The following is a 20,860-nucleotide window of genomic DNA, read 5'->3' as shown; positions in this document are numbered from 1 at the left end:
ACATTCGTCAATGGTCTAAGGGCTAAAGTCAAGTAAGTCAAAATAGGCAATATTGCAACAAAATATCCACTCATAGTGACCACAGCATCATTCTGTTACATGGTCTTTCCCTAACCTGACCAAAAGTACTTCTGTTGCCTAAACTGAACAGAGAGGAGTGGCAACCCTGGGACGCAAACCCAAGGGTCTGGAACCACAGTCCTGAACTTTGTATGCCCGCCATCCACCCCAAATACCTCTATGGGATTTCTTCACACTGCATAAATGTAATGTTTCATTAACTCAGACACACTGCCTCTGAACATAATGTAGGCGGCAATAAGCGATTATGTTGTTACCACAAACAATTCAGTAATATACAAACATGGGAGACAAGATTGGCATACATAGAATTGTTCGTAGGACTGCACACAATCTGTAGGCCAGGGTGAATGTATGGGTGAACAAAAAGTGACAGGGACACAGGAAACCTCTGCCTGTGCCTTGAAAAGCAACGTCACGCCCAGTAATAGCTTGAACATGCCCCTTTAACAAATTTAAAAACATGCATTGACACCGAGAGTCCCACATCCACATCTTTCTGAACTGCAAATCCAAACTCTCTGCACATTTCTGTATTTGAATTCCAGTGGTGTAAATGTGGCTTCCACTCATACATCTGGGGTGTGGGATACTGGGGATGTTTTTCCAGTGCAAATTACACGATCTTCTATGCAAAAAGGGGAATAACTGCAGTTGTAATGCACTCTATAGAACAGAACCAATATCAATAGATAGCACAGGAAAAAATATATTTTAGGATTAAATATATTTTAGTATTCAATAAAAAAAATGAGACAGTGTAAAGCTACTCTTAAACAAGCAGTGTAGTTGGCAGTGAGAGACCAGAAACTGGGACGTCAGACCCGAGAGTGGTCATATTCTGTCAAATCCAAAGGCAGTATAAACCACCAAAACAGAGAAAAAAAAAAATTTTTCCAAATGTAACTGCATGACTGTGGACATGGCCTAAATGCCTCATTAAATGCCTCATTAAGTGTCTACACTGTAACAAGCCAAATCATACAACAAGCCAACAGTATGACACTAGTGTGTCAACAGAAAAAAAAAGCAGAAGTAGAGAGTACCACCACTTTGGAAATCATTTTTATGCCTTTCTGGTTTATTGGCAACATGCTGTGTTCAGTAATGAGAAACAGTGGAGAAAGAACGATGAACTGCGCTATAAATCAGAAGGTTGACTCACATTGTGAATAAATGCTGTGCACACCGTCTGCTGCTTTGTGGCTAAAAAAAAAAAAGTGTCTGACCCCAGCCTGCGTAGTGAACCCCATTCAGGTGCTTTAAAGTGTGATTCAGACTGAGTATTTTTGCTTGTCGGTGCAAAAGGGAAATAACATGAAACCTAATTGAATATTTGACTGCTTCATTGTAGCCACCCAGAAATTGCCCTCTGGTGTAAGCAAGCATCCTCAAGGACTCGGATTCCTTCCGGCACTTTAATATTACAGTGCCTTTGATTTATCATTTACCATCAATTTGAAAATTAAGTCATGCCACGTTGAAACTGCTACAGCCGATTAGAATAGCCATCAGCCTTATGGCCCTCCATGGGAAACGAAAGAGACAGGGGAGAGATAGAGGCACAGGTGGAAAGGGGGAGTGAAGGAGGAAGATGGAAAACTGCATAAATGATATAAGTGGATGGATAATAACAGTGAGGGGCAGAGGAGATGGATGGATGAGGGGAGGTAAGATGAGGAGAGACGCGGCACAGGCTAAGGAAGAAAGATATCAGGGAGCGGAGTGATGTTAAAAGAGTGAGCGACAGATAGAGAGAGCAAGTCACAAAGAAACAGAGGCAGGAGGCAAGAGATAAAGTGAGATACAGTAAACACGGAGGGGAAGACAGCAAAAGAGAGGAACAACAAGGGGAAGGAGAGAGAAAGACAGTGGGAGATAGCGAGAAAAGAGAGGCGTGATGCGGGCTGACACTAGCTAACCCTCTGGATCCAATCCCACCCCCATCACTCAGAAAAGCAGAGTGCTCTTCTTTGATCCTGAACACTTTGAACATTCTGTCAGCCTTGTACTTTTACACCAATGAAGAAGAACGAGAGGGAAAAAAAAAAAAAAAATGCAGGAGATGAGTTGCTTGTAAGCCACTCCACTAACACTCCGCCTTTTACCTTCATTCTTCCCATGTTTTGATTTTCTGCATGTGATGTAAGGAAGGGGAAATTTGAGGAGAGACTTGCTGAAAGGAGGGGTCAGAAGCAAACGAGTGAAAGAGGGAGCGTGTGTGAGTCATTTGGTGGAGAAAAACAAAAGAAAGAAGGGAAGATATGCTAAGACAAAAGTAAGTGAGGGAAAAAAACAATTAAACATATTTCTTTCCACAAAACTGAGGCATAATTGAGAACAAGAGTCCCCTGCAGCATCCCTGGTGGACTATATCTCTGTCTCTCTCCCTCTCTCTGTACGGCTTTTATCTTTCTTCCTAGTTTTATCGCTCCTTTTAGCAACAATGAAAGTGTTTCTTTAAAGAGAGGCGACAATAAGGCGCTGATGATTACACAACCGCTAGCAGCTACCATGGGCATAATCGCAGCCTGGCAGACGCTGCTCTGCCTGCAGTGCGTTAAAAAACACGGACAGATGCATGGACGCTCACACGCAGGAAGACAGATATTTATGAGGCTGAACACATGGAGGCCCTTTCACTCATCATTAGGCAAGTCTTGGTCATGGGGAGGCCTGTTCCAGCCTGTTGCGGCTCCCTTATGAGTGTCAGAGAGGAATACGAAGCATTTGAACCTTGTTAAGCAGACAATGCAAAATGCTAATGTGAAGGTATTGTTTGAACGAGGACTGCGGTGAAGTCGTGTGGAGAGTGACTGCAATAAACTTGAAGATAATAAGAGCTAATTAGAAAATGCTTGGCCTTGGCTGTTTTGTCAAACACATAAAGCTGTGGTGGAATGATTACTAATGGCTGACATCAAAGGAAGATAAAACTGTAAGCGCATTACCATGGTGGTTATAAATCTGCCGTGAGTCACTTTATTTACTGCTTGGGAATAATATGACAAAGCATTAAAGTCAGAGCTGGTTCTCTGGGAATTCTGCAGTGATTTCACTGTCATTTTCAAGGCAGATGTAAAATGGACCCAAGCTGTTTCTAAATCACCAATACCATAAGTTTTACCTCACAATAACGCTAAATGTTGATGTGAAATTGTAATATTAAAATATGAAAGCAATTACAGTGCATTACATGTCCAATAAAACTGTGTCTATAGGCATGTTAGCAGCTGTGTGAGGTTTTACTGAGGCCTGGGCCTAGATAGATAGATAGATAGATAGATAGATAGATAGATAGATTTGTTATCTGCTGCCTCTGTTGACTGTCAGACTGTCAACACTTTTGGTTTTGCTGCTATTTTTCAAGTTCAAATGAACGACTTGAGCAACACATTGTCACTCTGACCTCGTCACATGTTGACATTTTGGTCATGGACTTTCCACGTCAACATACAACATGTAAGGTACCCTGGGTGTGTTGGTTGTTCATGTTCTAGGACACCATGTCAAGTTCTCTTCTTTCGAGATACACCTCCACTTTCACAGGAAATGTAACGTTTACATACAGTCTCTTTCAAAAGAAACGCACTATGTCACTGCAAATTGACATTGTCTTTCCTTCAACAACAAACACACATGGTTGGGTTTAGGCAACAAGAGCACGTTGTTAGGATTTGGGGAAAAAAAAGAACAGGGTTAGGCTTTAGAATCTTACGGGATGCAAACACTGCTGTGTCGGATGAAAGTCTGGGTCTGTTGGACCTATCCACCACCCCTCCCACCTGCCTCACTCTAACTTTTGTCCTTGCCCTGCCGTGTTTCCCCTTGACGCCACCAGACGCAGTTAAACTATAATGGCAATTGGCCACGAATCATGCTGATGTTAAAGGACGCCTTTTTTGTTGGTTTCAGATGCTGCAAGTCATTGCCCAAGCGCCAGATTTTGACACCTTTGGAGTGAGACCAGGCTCACTTGAGACTTTTTCTTTGCAAATGAAATAATTATTTCTCTCAAGTTTTGGTCACAACTTTGCTGATAAATCCATGTCAGTGAGCACTTCTTCTTTTCCAAGATCCATCCACCTGACATTCTATGAATTTGACAGTACATCCAACCAGCCTCACAACCTCAGACCACATGTGACCACTCCAGCCGAGTACCTCCATGTTCAGCATCTTCATCATCAAGATCGTTTGAGACCAGCCATTGCGAAAGTTTGTCAGAAGTCATCTTGGGGAAGCTCATTTGCATGCTCATCATCTTCACCAGGATCTCAACCTGACAGCTGTTTGTCATTAAAACTTACTTGAGTGGGCAACTGCTCACCTTTGATGGCAATCAACACTGTAGAAAAGTGTTTTCTTCACAGATAAATCCTGATTGACACTCTCCCGGGCAAATGTCAGATGCTGTGTTTGGCGTCGTGTGGGCGAGTAGTTTGCTAATGTCAACGTTGTCAAGTGCCCCTTGGTGGTAGTGGGGTTACGGTATGAGCTGGCATAAGCTACAGATAACGAACACAGGTGTATTTTATTGATGGCAATTTAAGTGCACAGAGATACCATGACAAGATCCTGAGACCCATTTTCATGCCATTTATCTGCCACCATGACCTCCTGTTGCAGCATCATAATGCACACATTTCCTGGAGGCTGAAAGCATCCCAGTTCTTGCATGGCCTGCATGTCACCACCAGACATGTTGCCCACACCCAGTGAGCATGTCTGAGAGGCTCTGGATCGGCGTGTGCGGCAGCCTGATCCAATTCCTGTGATTAAATAATGCATTTCTGTCGCCATAGTCATATGAAATCCTAATGAATATATATATTTTTCAAGATAAAACTGGTACTACTACTGGCCACTCTAAAAGAAAAAGAAAAAATCAGAGTGACCCAAAACTGTTGCGTTTATATGTTTGTGTACATAAAAGATACACACACATACATGTATGCCTACACACATTGACTGGTGTGTTTTGTTTACTGATGCTGTGGCAAAGGGGACAAAACTCGTGCCATACCGTGCCCGTTTCTAGGCCAGGGATCTGTGTCTGTGACCAGATGGAACCACTGCCAAGAATGAGTTGAGGGGGCGCCTGGGGTTGTGTGCTATGGTGTGTGCTCTGCTTCTAAAGGCTTTGCTGTTGATGTCTGAGAGATTGGGGGTGCGTATGAGTTTGTTTTTACTGGAGGCCGATATCATGGTGAAGAAACAAAGGAAATGAGTTGAATTATGCTTTTGTAGAGCAGCAGCAGAAGGTGGGGGGCAACAGAAAGTGATTTGAGCTTGCGGATGGCAGAGAGTCTGTTTTGGCAGTGTTTGAAGATGTCAGCGGTGTGTTGTTCAAAGCTCAGTTATTGTCGAGGGTGAGTCCGAGATATTTGAAGCGCTCCACTCTCTCGACAGTTTCATTATTAAATCAGGTTGGGCTGTTGGTGGAGCTGAGGGCTGTGTTATATGTGCTGGAAGTTTTAATTAACAGTTATTTTGTCTTTTGTTACATTCAGCTGCAGGTAATTGTCCATGACCCACTGTGTGAAGTGGGAGATAAAGTCCTGATAGCCTAAAACCAATGATTGTCATTAAGGAGCGCAGGTTTGGAGGTGTCGTCAGAGTATTTGATATGTGGTGATAGGTGGGGGGCTGATACAGTAATTGATGTAGAGGTTAAACAGGAAGGGGCCCAGGACAAAACCTTGTGGGGCCTCCAGCGCTGGTGACGATGGTCAAGAATGTTAGTGAGTGAGTGCCCACTTTGGTGCTTTGAGCTAAATGCCAATGTCAGCATGCTAACATGCTTACAATGACAGTGCTAAAAGACTGATGTTTAAGAGGCACACCAGGTTTACCATATTCACTATGCCTGTTAGCATGACAACATTTGCTATGTACAGCTGAAGGCTGATGAGAATCTTATTAGTTCTGCAGGTCTTTGGTCATAAACTTGAGTTTTGTACAAATGTTAGATTACAGGACAGGAAATTACTTTTTGCACTGTATGCATAATTGAAAAGGTTTTCATTGGCATATTATGTTAATGCAGATGTTGGCCCCTCCCTAACCGTGCCAAGAGTCGGAGGTATAATACCTACAATTCTTCCTCTGTAGCTATAGAGGCAACACAAGAGCCTACTAATAACGGTGCAATATTCAGAGCTTTACAAGATATAGTATATTTCACTCAGTTTCATGGAGTTGTACCTTGTATGATTCCATGTGACGAATGATGATATTTAGGACTGAAAAACATTAATGTTAACTTAGCCACAGTAAACTGGTTGACTCTCATTTTATTAATGTCTCTTGACATGACAGGAAAGGTGATGGTGTTACAGCTATATTTAGGATTCATTTCAATGCAAACAATCATGTGGCAATTTTGCCTCATTTGAATATATCTGCACTGTGTTGAAAGCTACACCAAGAACCCTGCTGTTAACAATTTACAGAACTCCACGGTTCTTGTTGACAACAACCACTGAGCTGTTTTTTGTTATCTAAACAGATTTTGACTATTTCTTTATAACTGGGGATTTTCACATTCATATCGATAATCCCAAAGACAGAACTGCCGGGGAATTCTGTAGTCAATTAGAAATCTTTGATCAGTTGCTGCATGTGAAAGGGAAAGACACAATCAATGGCACACACTGGATTTGCCTGTTAGCACGGGGTAGACATTACAAGCATTTTTGTCATGGGCACAGGCTTTTCTTACCGTTTCTGTGTTTTCTTTGATGTGTAAGTTTCTCCTGATACTCAAACCAGATTGGTAACTTTAAAAATGGTACGTAAATGAGCAAAGTAGTTGTCTTTTTATGGAAGCTATGTTTATGTGAACAAGCTCATCACTCTTTTGACTGGCTCTATGATTATTCCTACTGCAAATTCTTAAAGTTATTGATGCTACAGCACTGTATTAGACTAAAAAAAACATAAAAACATCTTACAAGCAGATTCACATCACAACATCACAGCTGTCACAAGTCAGAAAAGAGAATAAAGGAAAGCTGAGCTAAGGCTAATGTTCAAATTCATTATGATGTCTTTACAGAGAGACACCATATTTTCAATTCTAAAATAAATCACACAAGCAGCACCGTCAACACGAATATCAACAATTCCCATGTCTTATTTACTGTTGTTGAGAAGCTCCAGATCCCCCAACACTGTAAGCACCTGTGTTCTTATCACTTAATAACTGTAATGAGTGTTTTTTTTTTTTTTTTTAAATTTGATGCCCGTAAGTTCCTCCACGTCAAACAATGGAACCAGACCACTGCTGCACCCCCACAGCATCAATCTGGCTAGATTGTCAACATTCAAAGCTATGTATACTAAAGCTCTGGAGGATGTACTGGAACATCTTAATTCATCCTGACACCCTGCCAACTGGCTCTTTCAAGTGTTTTCAGTTGCTTAGATGTTTGGAAATGGAACTGGAACTGGAAATGGATCTACTGAGAATTGTCCAAGGCTCAATCCTATCATGCATTTTTTTTTCCAAAATCCCTGAAACATGCTGTTGTTGAGTCCCTTCTAAATAAGAGAAATCAGCATCCTTCAATAGTAATTCATTACAGACTTATCTTTCCTTTATTGGAAAAATATTGAGAAAGCTATTTTTTATTTAACTCAACAACGTTTTTAAGTGTAAATGATATTTTTTTTTTTTACATATTATAATTTTGCTTTGGACCACATCAGTGTACTGAGACTACGCTGATAAATATTTGGTGCTGCTTGATCTTAGTGCAGCCTTTGATATTGTTGACCATAAAATACTAACTAAACTAACTAACTAAAACAGTTTGCAATAGGGATGGGCAAACGATCAAAATTCTTTATTCGATCATCAAAAAAATTTACGATCAATTATCAATTAATTGATAAGCGAGTATTTCAAAACAGAGAAAACAAAAGTGTGCAGTGCAGACTGTCGCCGCAAGAGAGCGCAGCTGCCCCAGTTTTAAGCTTCAACCCCCCAGGCCAAAGAGGAAGAATGGTGCGCATGCGCAGTTCACCCCTGGGTGTTTACAACTATTGCCAGCCAGGGGTTACAGACTTCAGTTTTTAGCGAAACCTCTGTCTTTCAATGGTGTAGTGTTTTCAGAGGCCTCCAGGGAAACTGCCGAGGCTTTGGAGAGTGATGAGAGCCTCCGTCTGTTTATGATTTTTTGCCTGGCATAGGTCTGCGATCAAAATTATTTGTGATCAGTCAAAAGCCTTAACAATCAGTCATCGATAATCGAAAATTGATGCCCATCCCTAGTTTGCAAACAGAGCCAGCAGATCCAACTGCATGCCACTCAGCCCTCACACATCTTAAAAATAACAACACCTACATCAGAATGTTGTGTGTTGATTTCAGCTCAGCATCCAGAACCATCTCCTCCATGAAACTGATTGGCAATCTTAGCACTCTGGGCTTGAGTACTATACTCAACTGCAACTGGATATTTGTAGTGTTTCACATTGGAGCTCCCCAGGGCTGTGTGCGCAGCCCCCTCCTGGTGACGCTGCACACCCATAACTGCATTTCCTGGCATGGAGAGAACTTTGTTGTGAAGTCAACAATCTTGCAGAGTGGCGCACAGAAAACAACTTTTTACTGAACGTCAGCAAAAAAGAAACTGACCTCTGATTTTACGAAGAAGATAAAGAAGACAGACACCACTATCTACATCAACGGGACTGAGGCAGAGCAAAGTTTAGGTCAATGGGAATCAAGCATCCAAGCAGAAGTGAGAACATCTCATATTGACGATAATGTTGCTCCACAGCTATGCAGACGATTTCAGGATTTACTTTGCTCTCTCATCAAGTGACTATGGTCCCTTGGACTCACTCTGTCAGTGTTTGCGCTGGTCTCGCGCAAGCACGCACACGTAAGCACGGAGCACAGAGAAGCAGTCAGGGCTACAGGCTACAGTGAGGCTAAAAACAGAGTTCATATAACATTTTTCGAAACAACTTTTTATGTCGGGGCTGCAGCACACTTGGATCACTACGGATGAGCAGTATGGAGATACTTTGTGGATTCAATTTTGTGTTCTTGGACGTTAGCCTGGGGCGCCGTCTGCCATAAGTTGTGCAAGCCGCTCTCCCCGCCGATCTCCACAAGGGATGTGAGGACTCTAAAACTTCACCGAGGCCTCCATCGGCATATGGGTGAGTAGATAATGGCTGAATTTTTATTTTTGGGTGCACTATCCCTTTAAAGTGTTGCTGCTAGTTTCTAAATAACTCAACAATACATGGCTGTAATACATTTCTATTGTACCCGAAGAATATAAACCCAGTACAGCCCATATATATTTCGGAAGTTGTCAACTTTAAGTACCATGAGTCAGAACCAAAACAAGTTAAAGCTGTTTTTAGCCACTATTCTGCAGATGGAGCCAGCTGTCTGGTGATGTCAACTGCTCCCCAACCCTGTCACTTTCAAATCAAAATGAAAAACTGTTCTCCTGTGCCTTTGCTTGATTGGTTTCTCTATTGCACTTTGATTTCTTTTGTTAAAATTGGCACAACTTGCAACTGCACTGTAATAACCCTATGCCTATTTTTCTGGTCTATAATTATTTTTAATCTATTTGTATCTTGTTTCGTTTTATCTATTTTGTTTCACTTTATTTTTAAAATCTCATTTCTTTAATTGGTACTGACTTTGTGTTTTTATTGCTTAATGTTTTTGAATGTCATACTGATGTTTTTTGCCTTTGTAAAGCGCTTTAAATTGCCTCTGTGTTGAAAATGTGCTGTATAAAAAGCTGCTTTGCCATGTCCAATTGCTTCCCCAGCTACAATACAGGTGCTTCTGGTGTGAAAATCACCTTGGGCTTCTTGTCTTTTTAGCAAAATAGGGGCAGTAGCTGCTCATGGCTGATTTAACTCTGACTTCTAGCCCATTGCTATCCATTTTTCACCGTATGGTGGCTTGAAAGTGCCCCTGTACTGAACAAATGGGCTATCTTTGTTTCTAAATTGTTTTTTAAATTGATAATTACAATGTTGACTCAAGACTATTTTCCTGATTTTCTCTGTGAGTGTATATTTTATTTGAACCTCCAGGTTCTGTACAGCGCAGTTCAGTCAGGCAGGGTGCAGACTTAGTTGCTGATAAATTGTGAGAAACAACGTGTCATGGTAGTGGTGGATCCATGGAGAGAGCTGAGAGAATAGAAACTAAAGAGAGGATGAGATGGATATGTGGATGATAGATGGAATGACAACACAACAGGATGTGCAAGACAAAACGGGCTGAATTGTCAGAAGAAAATTGCTATAAATGACCCCAGACTTTTAACACTTCAGCACAAAGACACACCATAGATTATCAAATTCACAGAACATAAATTATAACGTGAGCTACTATATATGACAACACTGACAGTGATAATTAATGAACTGACACTCTTTATACTATTTATATCAATATTTACAGGATAATAAGGTAGCTGTTTTTATTGAATCTCACACTGCAGCTCCCGCAGGAGAAGTTCATTACACACCCACTCAGGGGAGCCTGCAAGTCTAATTATATTACACTGGCATACATACAGTATGTAAACATTGTCAAATCAACTGCAGTGAAGACCATGTAGAACTGACAGTGTGTGTGTGTGTGTGTGTGTGTAGGAGATGTGGAGGTGCACGAGCCACTAAAACAAACAGCTTCAAGGATGTCGTTTGGGAAAACCTCATTCTGCGGTTGACAAAGACGTCTTTGGGTTTAATGGTAGAGAGGTCACACTCTAACACACAAACACACATTACAAAAAAAGCTGTACAGATACTAGGGCAATTATTTCCCCTTAAGCAGTGTTGTCACCAGTGGAAATATACTATATGACAATGGAGGTGTGTGTGGATACTTGTGTGTCTGAGTAACTGAGCCACCCAAAGCATCCTCAGAGACTGCAGTGTAAAGTGTACAGATGCAGTCGCACAAAGCCGCAGTATGCACAGAGTGCATGTAAAGCGCAGCCTCATTGTTTTATCCACACAAAGCCGCAGTGTGAACGCCGATGAAGGGTCAATGACACAGTTGTTCCGAAGACATATAGCGAAAATACAGACATCTGTCTCTTCAGTGCAGCTGGAGAGCAAAATGGACACTGTGAGAAATGAAATACTTTTCTTTCATTACAAAACTATCACAGAGAGGCAGCAGTGGAGGGAAGACTCTGCTGTTAACAACAAAGTTTCTTTTTCTTTCCTTAAATCAAGTGTGTGTACAACTTTTAAAGCTGGGCTCCTTCCCCTCAGGCACATTGTGTCCTATTTTGGAAATCAAGGTGAGTGCACACAGGTGGTGGCAGAAGTTCCCAATGTTGGCTCACCTGGTTGTGGCACACTGGTGACATAGTTGTAAAATGGGTTAAGTTGAAGGGACACGGTATCAGTGGGTGTTATAAGGTATTAGACACTGTAAGCGTAGTATTGTATCACACCAGCCTCAGTAGGTCAGCTCAGGTCGTTATGTGGATAGCCAATCTGGTGCAATCTGGAAGTAACCAATACTCTCACAGGTCTGGCTTCTACTTGTATCCAAATGTGCTCCCACCCAGCACTAAGTCCATATAACAGTTTGTTTTGTAATGTAAGTATAGTATGTAAGTATTTCTCTGTATTTTCAGTTTTGATTCTTTAATCCATATAGTTCATGTTGGATGTACAGTAAGACACAGAACACACAGTACACAGATCAATATGAAGCATGCACCCGAGTTGCCACCCACAGTCTGTCTGAGTTTTGACCAACAACTTGAACAGGATGATATGGCGAAAAAGAATCACAGTGTAGAAGCTAATTTGATAATGCTGCCAGTTTTAAGAGTATCCTGATAATGGCTGACGCCTGGAGGGACCACAGGGTTCATTTGTTAAACTTCAGAATATTTTATTAACATTTTTACTGTAGTCTGCATTGCACCTTGAATTATATTTTTATTTACTGCGTCTACTTGTTATGTGTAGGACTATTGATGGAAATTCACTAAATCTGGCACCACCATATTTTATCATTGCACGTTGCCCTCTACGAACTCATATAAATCAACTACACTAAACTAAACTGATTTAATAAAAAAATAACATATATATCTTTAATTGTAATAACATGGCTTGGTTTAGAATAAATTTTGTGATTAAAAAAAACTTATTGAATAAAATCTGAATGTAAACACTTAACTTTGCAAACATGCTTTCTTTTCCTTAACAAAACAATACAAGGTAGCTTGCCTTGTAACTTATTAAAAATAATGGTGTGGCTGTTGGAATGGCACTTTTTCGGAAGTTGTGTTTCCCATCTTGGGTTAAACCGCCCAATGGTGCAGACCATCTTAATCTGTACTTTGTCGCTTTTGAGATATCCAAACCAGTACCATATCATTTATGTCTTTTTTTCCCCCCATTTCATTAGCTTCAGCTGATTTGGAAGATAAAAAAAATGAACTTTCAGCATTTTACCATGAGTTCTGGGGCTGAGCAGGTAGAGTGTCGGATGTTGTCACAGTTCTGCTAGTTCTTGTTGTGCGTGTTTAACAGGTGTTAGTTAAATTGATCACACCGTCTAACTTTTGGTTTGATTGTGGATAATGAGCCTTGTTGTTATTGACTCCAGTGGAATGTGTTGTAAAAACTGTTTCATTATCTCCACTGTGGGTTCTGATCTGAAGTTTGCCCAGAGGGCTTTCTGCCTAATGTGTCAAATGTCACCTGAGATGTGTCACTATTAACAAATGTGCTTCTTTAGCCCAAAGCATTATGTTTTTTCAAAATATAACCAAGAAATTGTTCTGCATAAACCTTACTACATTTTGGGCAATGGTGAACATTTCATGTTAACTCAATCTGTGACTGTTAACCTTTATATGCAAGAAGTTTTGTTGTCCACTGGTAGGGGCGCTAATTTAGGAAACACTCCAGTAGGTCATATCAGAGCAGTGGTTCCCAACTGGTGGGTCACTGTCCAAAAGTAGGTCGCGGGTCCATTCTGAATGGACCGCAAGTGACTCACAAACGTGTCAAGCTTGTAAAAAACACACTTTGTTTGTAAGTATAGTGAATTTCCAGCACATACCTTTTATTTTGAAGTGCTGCTTCCTTCTGCAGAGTGAGTGAATAACAGACAGCCACTTAAAAGAGACAGCAAACTAGCTCGCTGACATCCAAACGCAAGTATGACGCTGAATATATTAAACTGTGTGGGCCTTGAACTAATGACTAAAGAGAAATCTGGACCCCGTAGTTGGACCAGTTGGGAACCACTGTATTAGAGAGTAGGAACATACAACCTATGAGGTCATATGTGGAGGACTTGTTGATAAAATATTGAATGAAGTTTTTTATTTACCCATTTTTTAAATAGCATGCTGATTTGCAAAACATTTAATCCAGCTAGGCACATTAGGTAACTGTTTGAACAGAACACCACATTCTCCAAAATACATGTTGCAGATGGAACACACATAACAGACCTGCTGTCTTCACGTGGCTGCAGGGATTTAATCAACCATAATGTCGGTGAGCAGTAATGGATAACTAGTGCAGTCCAAATTTAAGCTATCCGCACTCCATGTTGATTGCATTATTGTCCATTCACATTAAGATCACATTTTATGTGCATCTTAACATAAAATGCAGTGATTCAAGAGGGATCTATATCAAGATGAATCAGGCAGGCATAACATTAATAAGATAAGTTTAAGTGCCTTTGGAGAGGTCTTTTTTATGGTAACCAACGTCATTGTAAAAGCCAGTGTCTTCACTACGATGCGGTAGAAGGGGTGCAGACTTGAGTGTTGATATTAAAATTGCCTCGTGTCATCGGTTGGCATCCCCATTAGTTGTGCCCTCGACCCGTTTTAGCACCAGATACTTCACAGATAATTACAGAACAGATGCAGGTGAGAAAACATCTGCTTGCCAGCAACACTTCACTGTCAGTTTACTGCTGCAAGGTCACTGCTTGGTTGGCAGAGCACAAAACAGGGCCGGTTTGTACATGCACACCATCCTGAGGTGGAAGTATCAAAGTACTGCATGGAATCATAACAAAACAGCATTCAGATTTTCTTTGAAAGCAACCCTGTCTCCAAGAAGTTACATTTGTATATTACTAATTCTTTTCATAATTACGTTGTAGATACAACATAATCACTGCCTGGATTAGGAAACGTTTGTTTGAGTGGATGAAACACTACCTTTATGTACTATGATGGAATCACAGGGAGGCGGCCGGGATGGATGGCAGCCACACTAAGCTCAGGACTGTGACACCAGAATCCTGGGTTCACATCCAGACTCCTGTCTTGGGCTTAGACAACAAAAGCACCTTGGTTAGGGTTAGGAAAAAAAATTGATTTTGGTAGAATGCTGATAAAGAGAGTAATGTTACTATATAATGATGAAAACTCTGTCTGTCTGTGTGTGTGTTCCACGTTTTTCTCCTCACTGACTTGGTCAATCCATGTGAAATTTGGCACAGTGGTAGAGGGTCATGGGAGGATGCGACTGAAGCAATATTACATCAATTGGCCAAAGGGGGGCGCTATAGCAACCGATTGAAATTGCAAAATTTGAATGAGCATATCTCATGCCCCGTATGTCGTAGAGACATGAAACTTTGCACAGAGATGCCTCTCCTCATGAGGAACAAATTTGCCTCAAGAACCCATAACTTCCAGTTATATAGATTTTCCGCCATTTTGAATTTTTTTAAAAACACTTAAAATCAATCTCTTCCTAGGAAGTTTGAGCGATCTGCATGAAACTGGGTGAACATAATCTAGGGACCAATATCTGAAGTTACCTCTTGGCAAAAGTTGGAAAACTTACTAAAACTGAGCTTCTGTAAGGTAATGAATATTGCGGAGGGCGTGGCTCATCACATAAAGGTGTATAACATCTCAAGGGTTTCACCCATCACCACGCAACTTTGTAGGCATATGACCACACATAATCTGAGGGGACCCCTCCATTATTGACCCCATCAAACAAAATGGGGGCGCTAAAGAGCTAATTTCTTATCTAGGCCTAACTGCCATATGGATTTTTACTAAACTTGGTAGATATGTAGAACAGGACGCCTCAAGGTGACTGGAGAAATTTAACTCTAATTGGCAACTGGGTGGCGCTATAACAACAGAAAAATACTTACAAATGGCTAAAATGTGACCGATCGCTGTGGCTCCCCCTGTGGACCAATGTTGTTGTTTTCTTTCTAATTTTTGGTATGACTAAGTCGTTGTATGGTATGCTGTACATAATCACGGAAACTGTCAGTGTGTCACTCTGTCAGGCAGTCATTCTGTCTGTCCCACGTTTTTCTACTCACTGACGTGGTCAATCTATGTGAAACTGCACATAGGCATTGAGAATTGGCATAGGTAGAAGGTGACAAAGTTACCAATGGGTATGGACTAGTAACAATAATACAAATAAAAAGTCATAATAATAATAATGCCATAGTCACTACAACTGGGTGATACATTGCAAGATTGATGTTTTTGGTGGAAAACAAATTAAATATGCTGTCATTTATTATTTTGCTGATACATTCAAATGCAACATTTTAGCAAAATGCCAGGTACATTTATCAGCAACATTTCCCCATTATGTTAACAGAAAACATAATTCACTCCACACTACATTTCCCTACAAATTAAGCCCAGTTTCCTTCAAGCAGTAGGGTACAGTAGAGGTCAGTTCAGTACGCTTTTTTTCTGCTTCCACTGTGAAAAGTTGTGGATGGTACCAATAGAACTGTTCTGTACCGTCCCCATGTTTGGTCCCCCCTCTGTTGGGGCACCTAGCACACAGATCTGGTACTAAAAGGTGGAGCTGTGAACACTGCAGTCTGATTGGTCAATAGAGGACAGTCACTCTGCTCAGGGCTGAGTTGTGTCTGGTTTTGAGGCTCATGTAACCACTGTTCATACTGTGGAGAGTTCTTTTAGTAGACTGTAACTATTCAATATAAATGTAAAATGTTTTGCTTAATTCACCGGGCCGACTGCCTGCAACTGACGGAAGTTAACTTGTAATGTCTGATGATCTTCGAGCGTTTAAATACATTAATTTCGACTAGCTTATGTAAACTGCATATATTCTGATCCTCACTCGTAAAAAAAAAAAAAAAAAAGCGTCGTGGAGCATCGTTCCTGTGAACTATGGCAACACTAAACCCCTGGGCTTGCCTGAGAAGGACTAAATGCACAAACCTGCTATTTTAAAATATGGAGAGAGACTCTCACTGCCGCCTGTTCTATTTTGTTCTGAAAATGGCAGCATGCAGCCTCGTTCTGTGGACGATAAACGAGCAGCAGACTTTCTTCTGTGTCACTGGTGATGAGTGCTAGACGGAGCAGTGAGTGACAACAGCCCCGCCCACATTTAAGGGTACTACTTGCTGTGGAAACACTAGGGTCTGGGTACATCTGAAGGGTAACTTTTGGTTCCAAAGGCACCATACTGAAAGTGTTTGGTGGAAACAAGGCTTTATTTGTGTACGTACATTACTTCTAAGAGACAGGGCTGTTTCAAAGATGTTGCAAGAATTGTCCAACATCCAAAATCCTGTATGGACCAAGTATGTAATGTAGGCTACTTTGATACAAATGGCTTTGGAAATGATAGAAATTAATTAATGATCACCACAAGGCTGACAAGCATCAACATAAATAAGAAATGAAGTATCTAAAGCACTGATGATTTTTGTTTTTCATTGTCTCTATAGCAACTCAGTCGTACCCTACGATATGATTTTTATGCAATAAAGACTTATTGCAGCTAAACCGTAGACAGTTTAAGTTTTTGGGATGCAACAATGTGGGATTATACCAGACAACATTACTGTAAGATTCTTTGAGCTGAATTCAAGAAAGGATTTATTCTGGGTCTTGTAAGTTTAAGATGGCAGCTGCTGTTACAGAACTTTTCGTCATCCTCTAACTCAGCACTCTACCAGAAAGGATGCATTGCATTTCTCATCTCAGAAGTTTCAGTGACTCAGGCGGCATATCATCATTCTTATTGTTTGTTTCCTTTCCAAAGGCAGATACGGCAAAAGAGGACCTTGCTAACTACGTGCACTCTGGTCCAAATTAGCCAGGCTGGATAATTTGATCGTCAATGACAATGAAATTATGGTTTATTTGCTCATTTGGCTGCGGCAGAGCCTCTCTGGTGAATTGGGTATGCACAGGCTGTTGTGTAGCAAGCGACTGCTAGCATCAATCATTATTTGGCCTCGTTGAAAAGCTCTGGCCCATCCATATGCCGGTGTGTCCATGGTCACTGTCTCCCAGCGGAGAGGATTTGGCTTTCTGTTCTCCGCAGATGTTCTCTGCTTGTGTTTGCTGCTCCTGCTGATTGTACTACACTGCTGAGTGTATGCGCCCATGTGAGAGTGTGAGTCTTTCTGTGACAGAGATCGGAAAAAACAGTGACACGGAGGTGAGAGAGACACACTCTCTCTTCGACACATACGCACGCAGTATCAGCATTACAAGCCCATCTGGTGAGCTGTCTGCCAAGCACAGACTTGTGAGGCCTCTTTTAACACCGTGTTTGTGGTGTGAGACAAAGACAAACTACATAGCTGCTGTGTTAAGCAGCATTTCATCACTGCTGTGATCAAGGTCTAACAAGAGATCACCTTTAATACACGGCAAAAAGTGACCAGCTGACTCGCTGGAAAGCTGTGATTACAACCACAAGCTAACAAATGGTTGCAATATGGTGGATTGCACTTCGAAGGTCACAGGTGGAAGGCTCGCTAACTAGCTGGGATGTGTGAAAGCAGGGCTGTGATTGCACTTCATTTGCAACTGCCGCATGTACCAGAAGATCATGCCACATATTTATACAGTTCACAGATACATAGGAGTACATGTACAGTATATGTAAACATAAATGTGACTGACAGAAACTGAACTATTTTTCAAATTCTGTTATTTTTGTCTAATTCAAAAAAAAAGTAAAGATATTCTAAACAATGTCCAAGATGCTTGAATATTGTCATTCTATTCCCAACTCGCTCAAGGTGTCCTCCAGCATCATTTCTGGATGCTCAGGGACAGTGTGTCAATGTAAGCTCATTACATGCATTGTATATTTTCAAAATGAACTTTTGTTTTCACAAATCCACAACCGTCTGAGGCTGAAAAATGAAGCCAACACATCCTAAATACAGCAGTTCCTCTAATGGCCACTTGAGGCTGGTTCCAAAAGCCAGTCAGTGCACGTTAAAATGACCAAAATTTCCCCATTTATGACAACTGTGCAAGGGGTGAACTTTTCTATAAGTCACCCATTTACATTTTATTAAGGCTTTAAGTTACACATTATTAAAGACGGCTTCTTTGGGTGACAGGCTGTCTGCTGATAATGTCCTTGGCTTCTCAGTCAGATCAACTCCTGCTCCCAACAGCGCCAGCCTCAAATATGGTCACTTCTGGCTCCAACAAGCCAAGATGGCGATGGCCGTGATGCTGAATTCGAGGCTTCAAAATGTGAGTCCACAAACCAGTGGGGTTCGTCCATTGTTTTTACAGTCTATGGTTTTGAGAGGAAATGTACAGTTTCCACTTGTTATGCATACAGTCTCTTTTAAAAATAAATGTAAAGAACGTAGGTGATACATTTTGTTTTAAGGTTTACTTCCTTTGGTTTAGACAACAAAAGCATGTGGTTAGGTTTAGATAGACAACAAAATGGTTTGACTTTAAACAATTTGTTACAAATGTGATGTAACAATACGTCACATGACATAATGTCACTAGTATAGTATGCAGAAAATGACACACTATTATTATTGAAATAATTTGATTGACTTTGATTTCACATGATACGCAAACAGCAGTCTCCCAGGTGAAAGTCTGTGATTTGTTTGACCCATCCACAATTCCCTCCCACTCGCCCTACGCCAGGGGTGTCAAAGTCACTTTAGCTCAGGGTCCATATACAGGTACAGTGGACCAGACCAGACCAGTAAAACCATTGCATAATAACCTATAAATAACAACCCCTTCATTTTTCCCCTTTTTTTGTGTAAAGAAGTAAATTCTGAAAACATTCATCCATTTGCAAAACAGATGATGAATAGCCAGCGATATCCTCAGAAAAATATGTGCAAATTCAACAGTATGTCTCAGTTTTTCCACATTCAATCAGTCTACCTCTCACTTTTATTACACAATAATATTAATAATAATAATAATAATAATAATAATACATTTTATTTAAAAGGCGCCTTTCAAAACACCCAAGGTCACTGTACAGTACAGTATATATATAGAGTATAAAATAACATACATAGCAAGAAACACGAATAGGCAAACACATACAGTATATATATATATATATATATATATATATAGTAAACCATTTACAAATGTCAATGTCTTAGCAGCAGGGTCCACCCATATTGTTTTAAGACAGAAGTCTGACACCAATTATTTTGTACTGAAGCTTCTGCTTGACAATATTTTGCACAATGATCAAAATCTTTAAACATGACCACAGTAAGTAATGTATTGTTTTCTCAGAGAATTGTATTCTGGTCAGGATGGAAAAGCCACTGAAACAGCATTTTAACTGAAATATCTACATGCTGTTTATATTGCTCCTGAAACCTCTCAGCCTTTACAAGTGCATCTACAGCCCCTTTTACACTGCCAGATTTTCTGCAAATGTTGGGCCGTTCTGCCGGCAAGCTGTGAGCGTTTAGACACACAGAGCTGGATTGGCGAGGTGCCCAATAACCACCTCGTAGGGTAGACATACTGGCAGAACCCTTTTAGTTTAAAAAGACTGAGGCGGCCTTCCGCAACGGGAGGGGCTGTTGAAGACTTGTGGGAGGAGCTGTTGATGACGCCGCACATGCGACCCACTGGTGGTGGACTAACAGGAAACAGCTGATAGCAGGAATTAGCGAGCAGCTAGTAGCAAGAGGGAAACACAAACCTGACAGACACAGTAAAGATGAGCATTTGGGGAGACAAGGTATTGCGTGCCCTCCTTGCCCTCGCAAACGAAGAGGCCATTAACCATCACATGACGGGGACAGTGAAGAACAGGCCGACTTACGAGAGAATTGCCGAAGGACTGACCAGCCGCGGCTCCCTTCCCGTGTCGCTGTTTACTTCAAACGCTGAGCTACACGTTTTGTTACTTTCTCACGCCCCCCATTGCCCTGAAAAAGGCGCATTTTGTATAAACAAAAGTAGGTAGGCGGAATTTTGCTGCACTCCCCGATTTTGTTTCTATACTGCCAATGTTGAAAGAAGACTGATTGGGCATTCCTGCAAATTTGCACAATTCCTGTTTAAAAAGGGCTAATATTAAGTGTCATCTAGTGGGCCGGATCGGACCCTTTGGCAGGCCAGTTCTGGAACCCGGGCTGTATGTTTGAAAGTCCTGCCTTTGCTTCCTATACTATGGCAGTTGCTCAAAATGTCAAAAAGTGCTGCCACCCAGTGCCTCTCATACCACCGCTAAAGGCTGCCCCAGGTGCATCTGTGTTTTATACAACTGTATAGAAATGTGAAAGAAAGTGCAATCAATATGAGCAACACCAACGCCTCTAATGAAAATCTTTTACAAACCAAACTGAAGGTATGCAGTATGGAGACTTCAGTAAAGTCACTCAGCCGTACAAGTGCTCCAGCATTTGTGCGGAAAGTCCATCTTTGGTTGAGGAGGGCTCAGTAGCAATCAGTCCCTTCCTGCTGCTGGGATTGGGCCTCACAGGTGGCTTCCACAC

The 20,860-nt window shown here is 41.2% G+C and overlaps 1 protein-coding gene across 3 annotated transcripts in view; it reads right to left on the bottom strand.

Moving 5' to 3' along the window:
• Positions 1–20,860, bottom strand: part of lsamp (limbic system associated membrane protein) — a 754,238-nt gene that overhangs the window by 334,621 nt on the left and 398,757 nt on the right. The window lies entirely within an intron of this gene.

This window comes from Epinephelus lanceolatus, chromosome 4, assembly GCF_041903045.1.
Source record: "Epinephelus lanceolatus isolate andai-2023 chromosome 4, ASM4190304v1, whole genome shotgun sequence".
Taxonomy (NCBI): Eukaryota; Metazoa; Chordata; class Actinopteri; order Perciformes; family Serranidae; genus Epinephelus; species Epinephelus lanceolatus.
The sequence above is the reverse complement of the archived record's forward strand: the minus strand, read 5'-3'. Positions and strand labels throughout refer to the sequence as shown.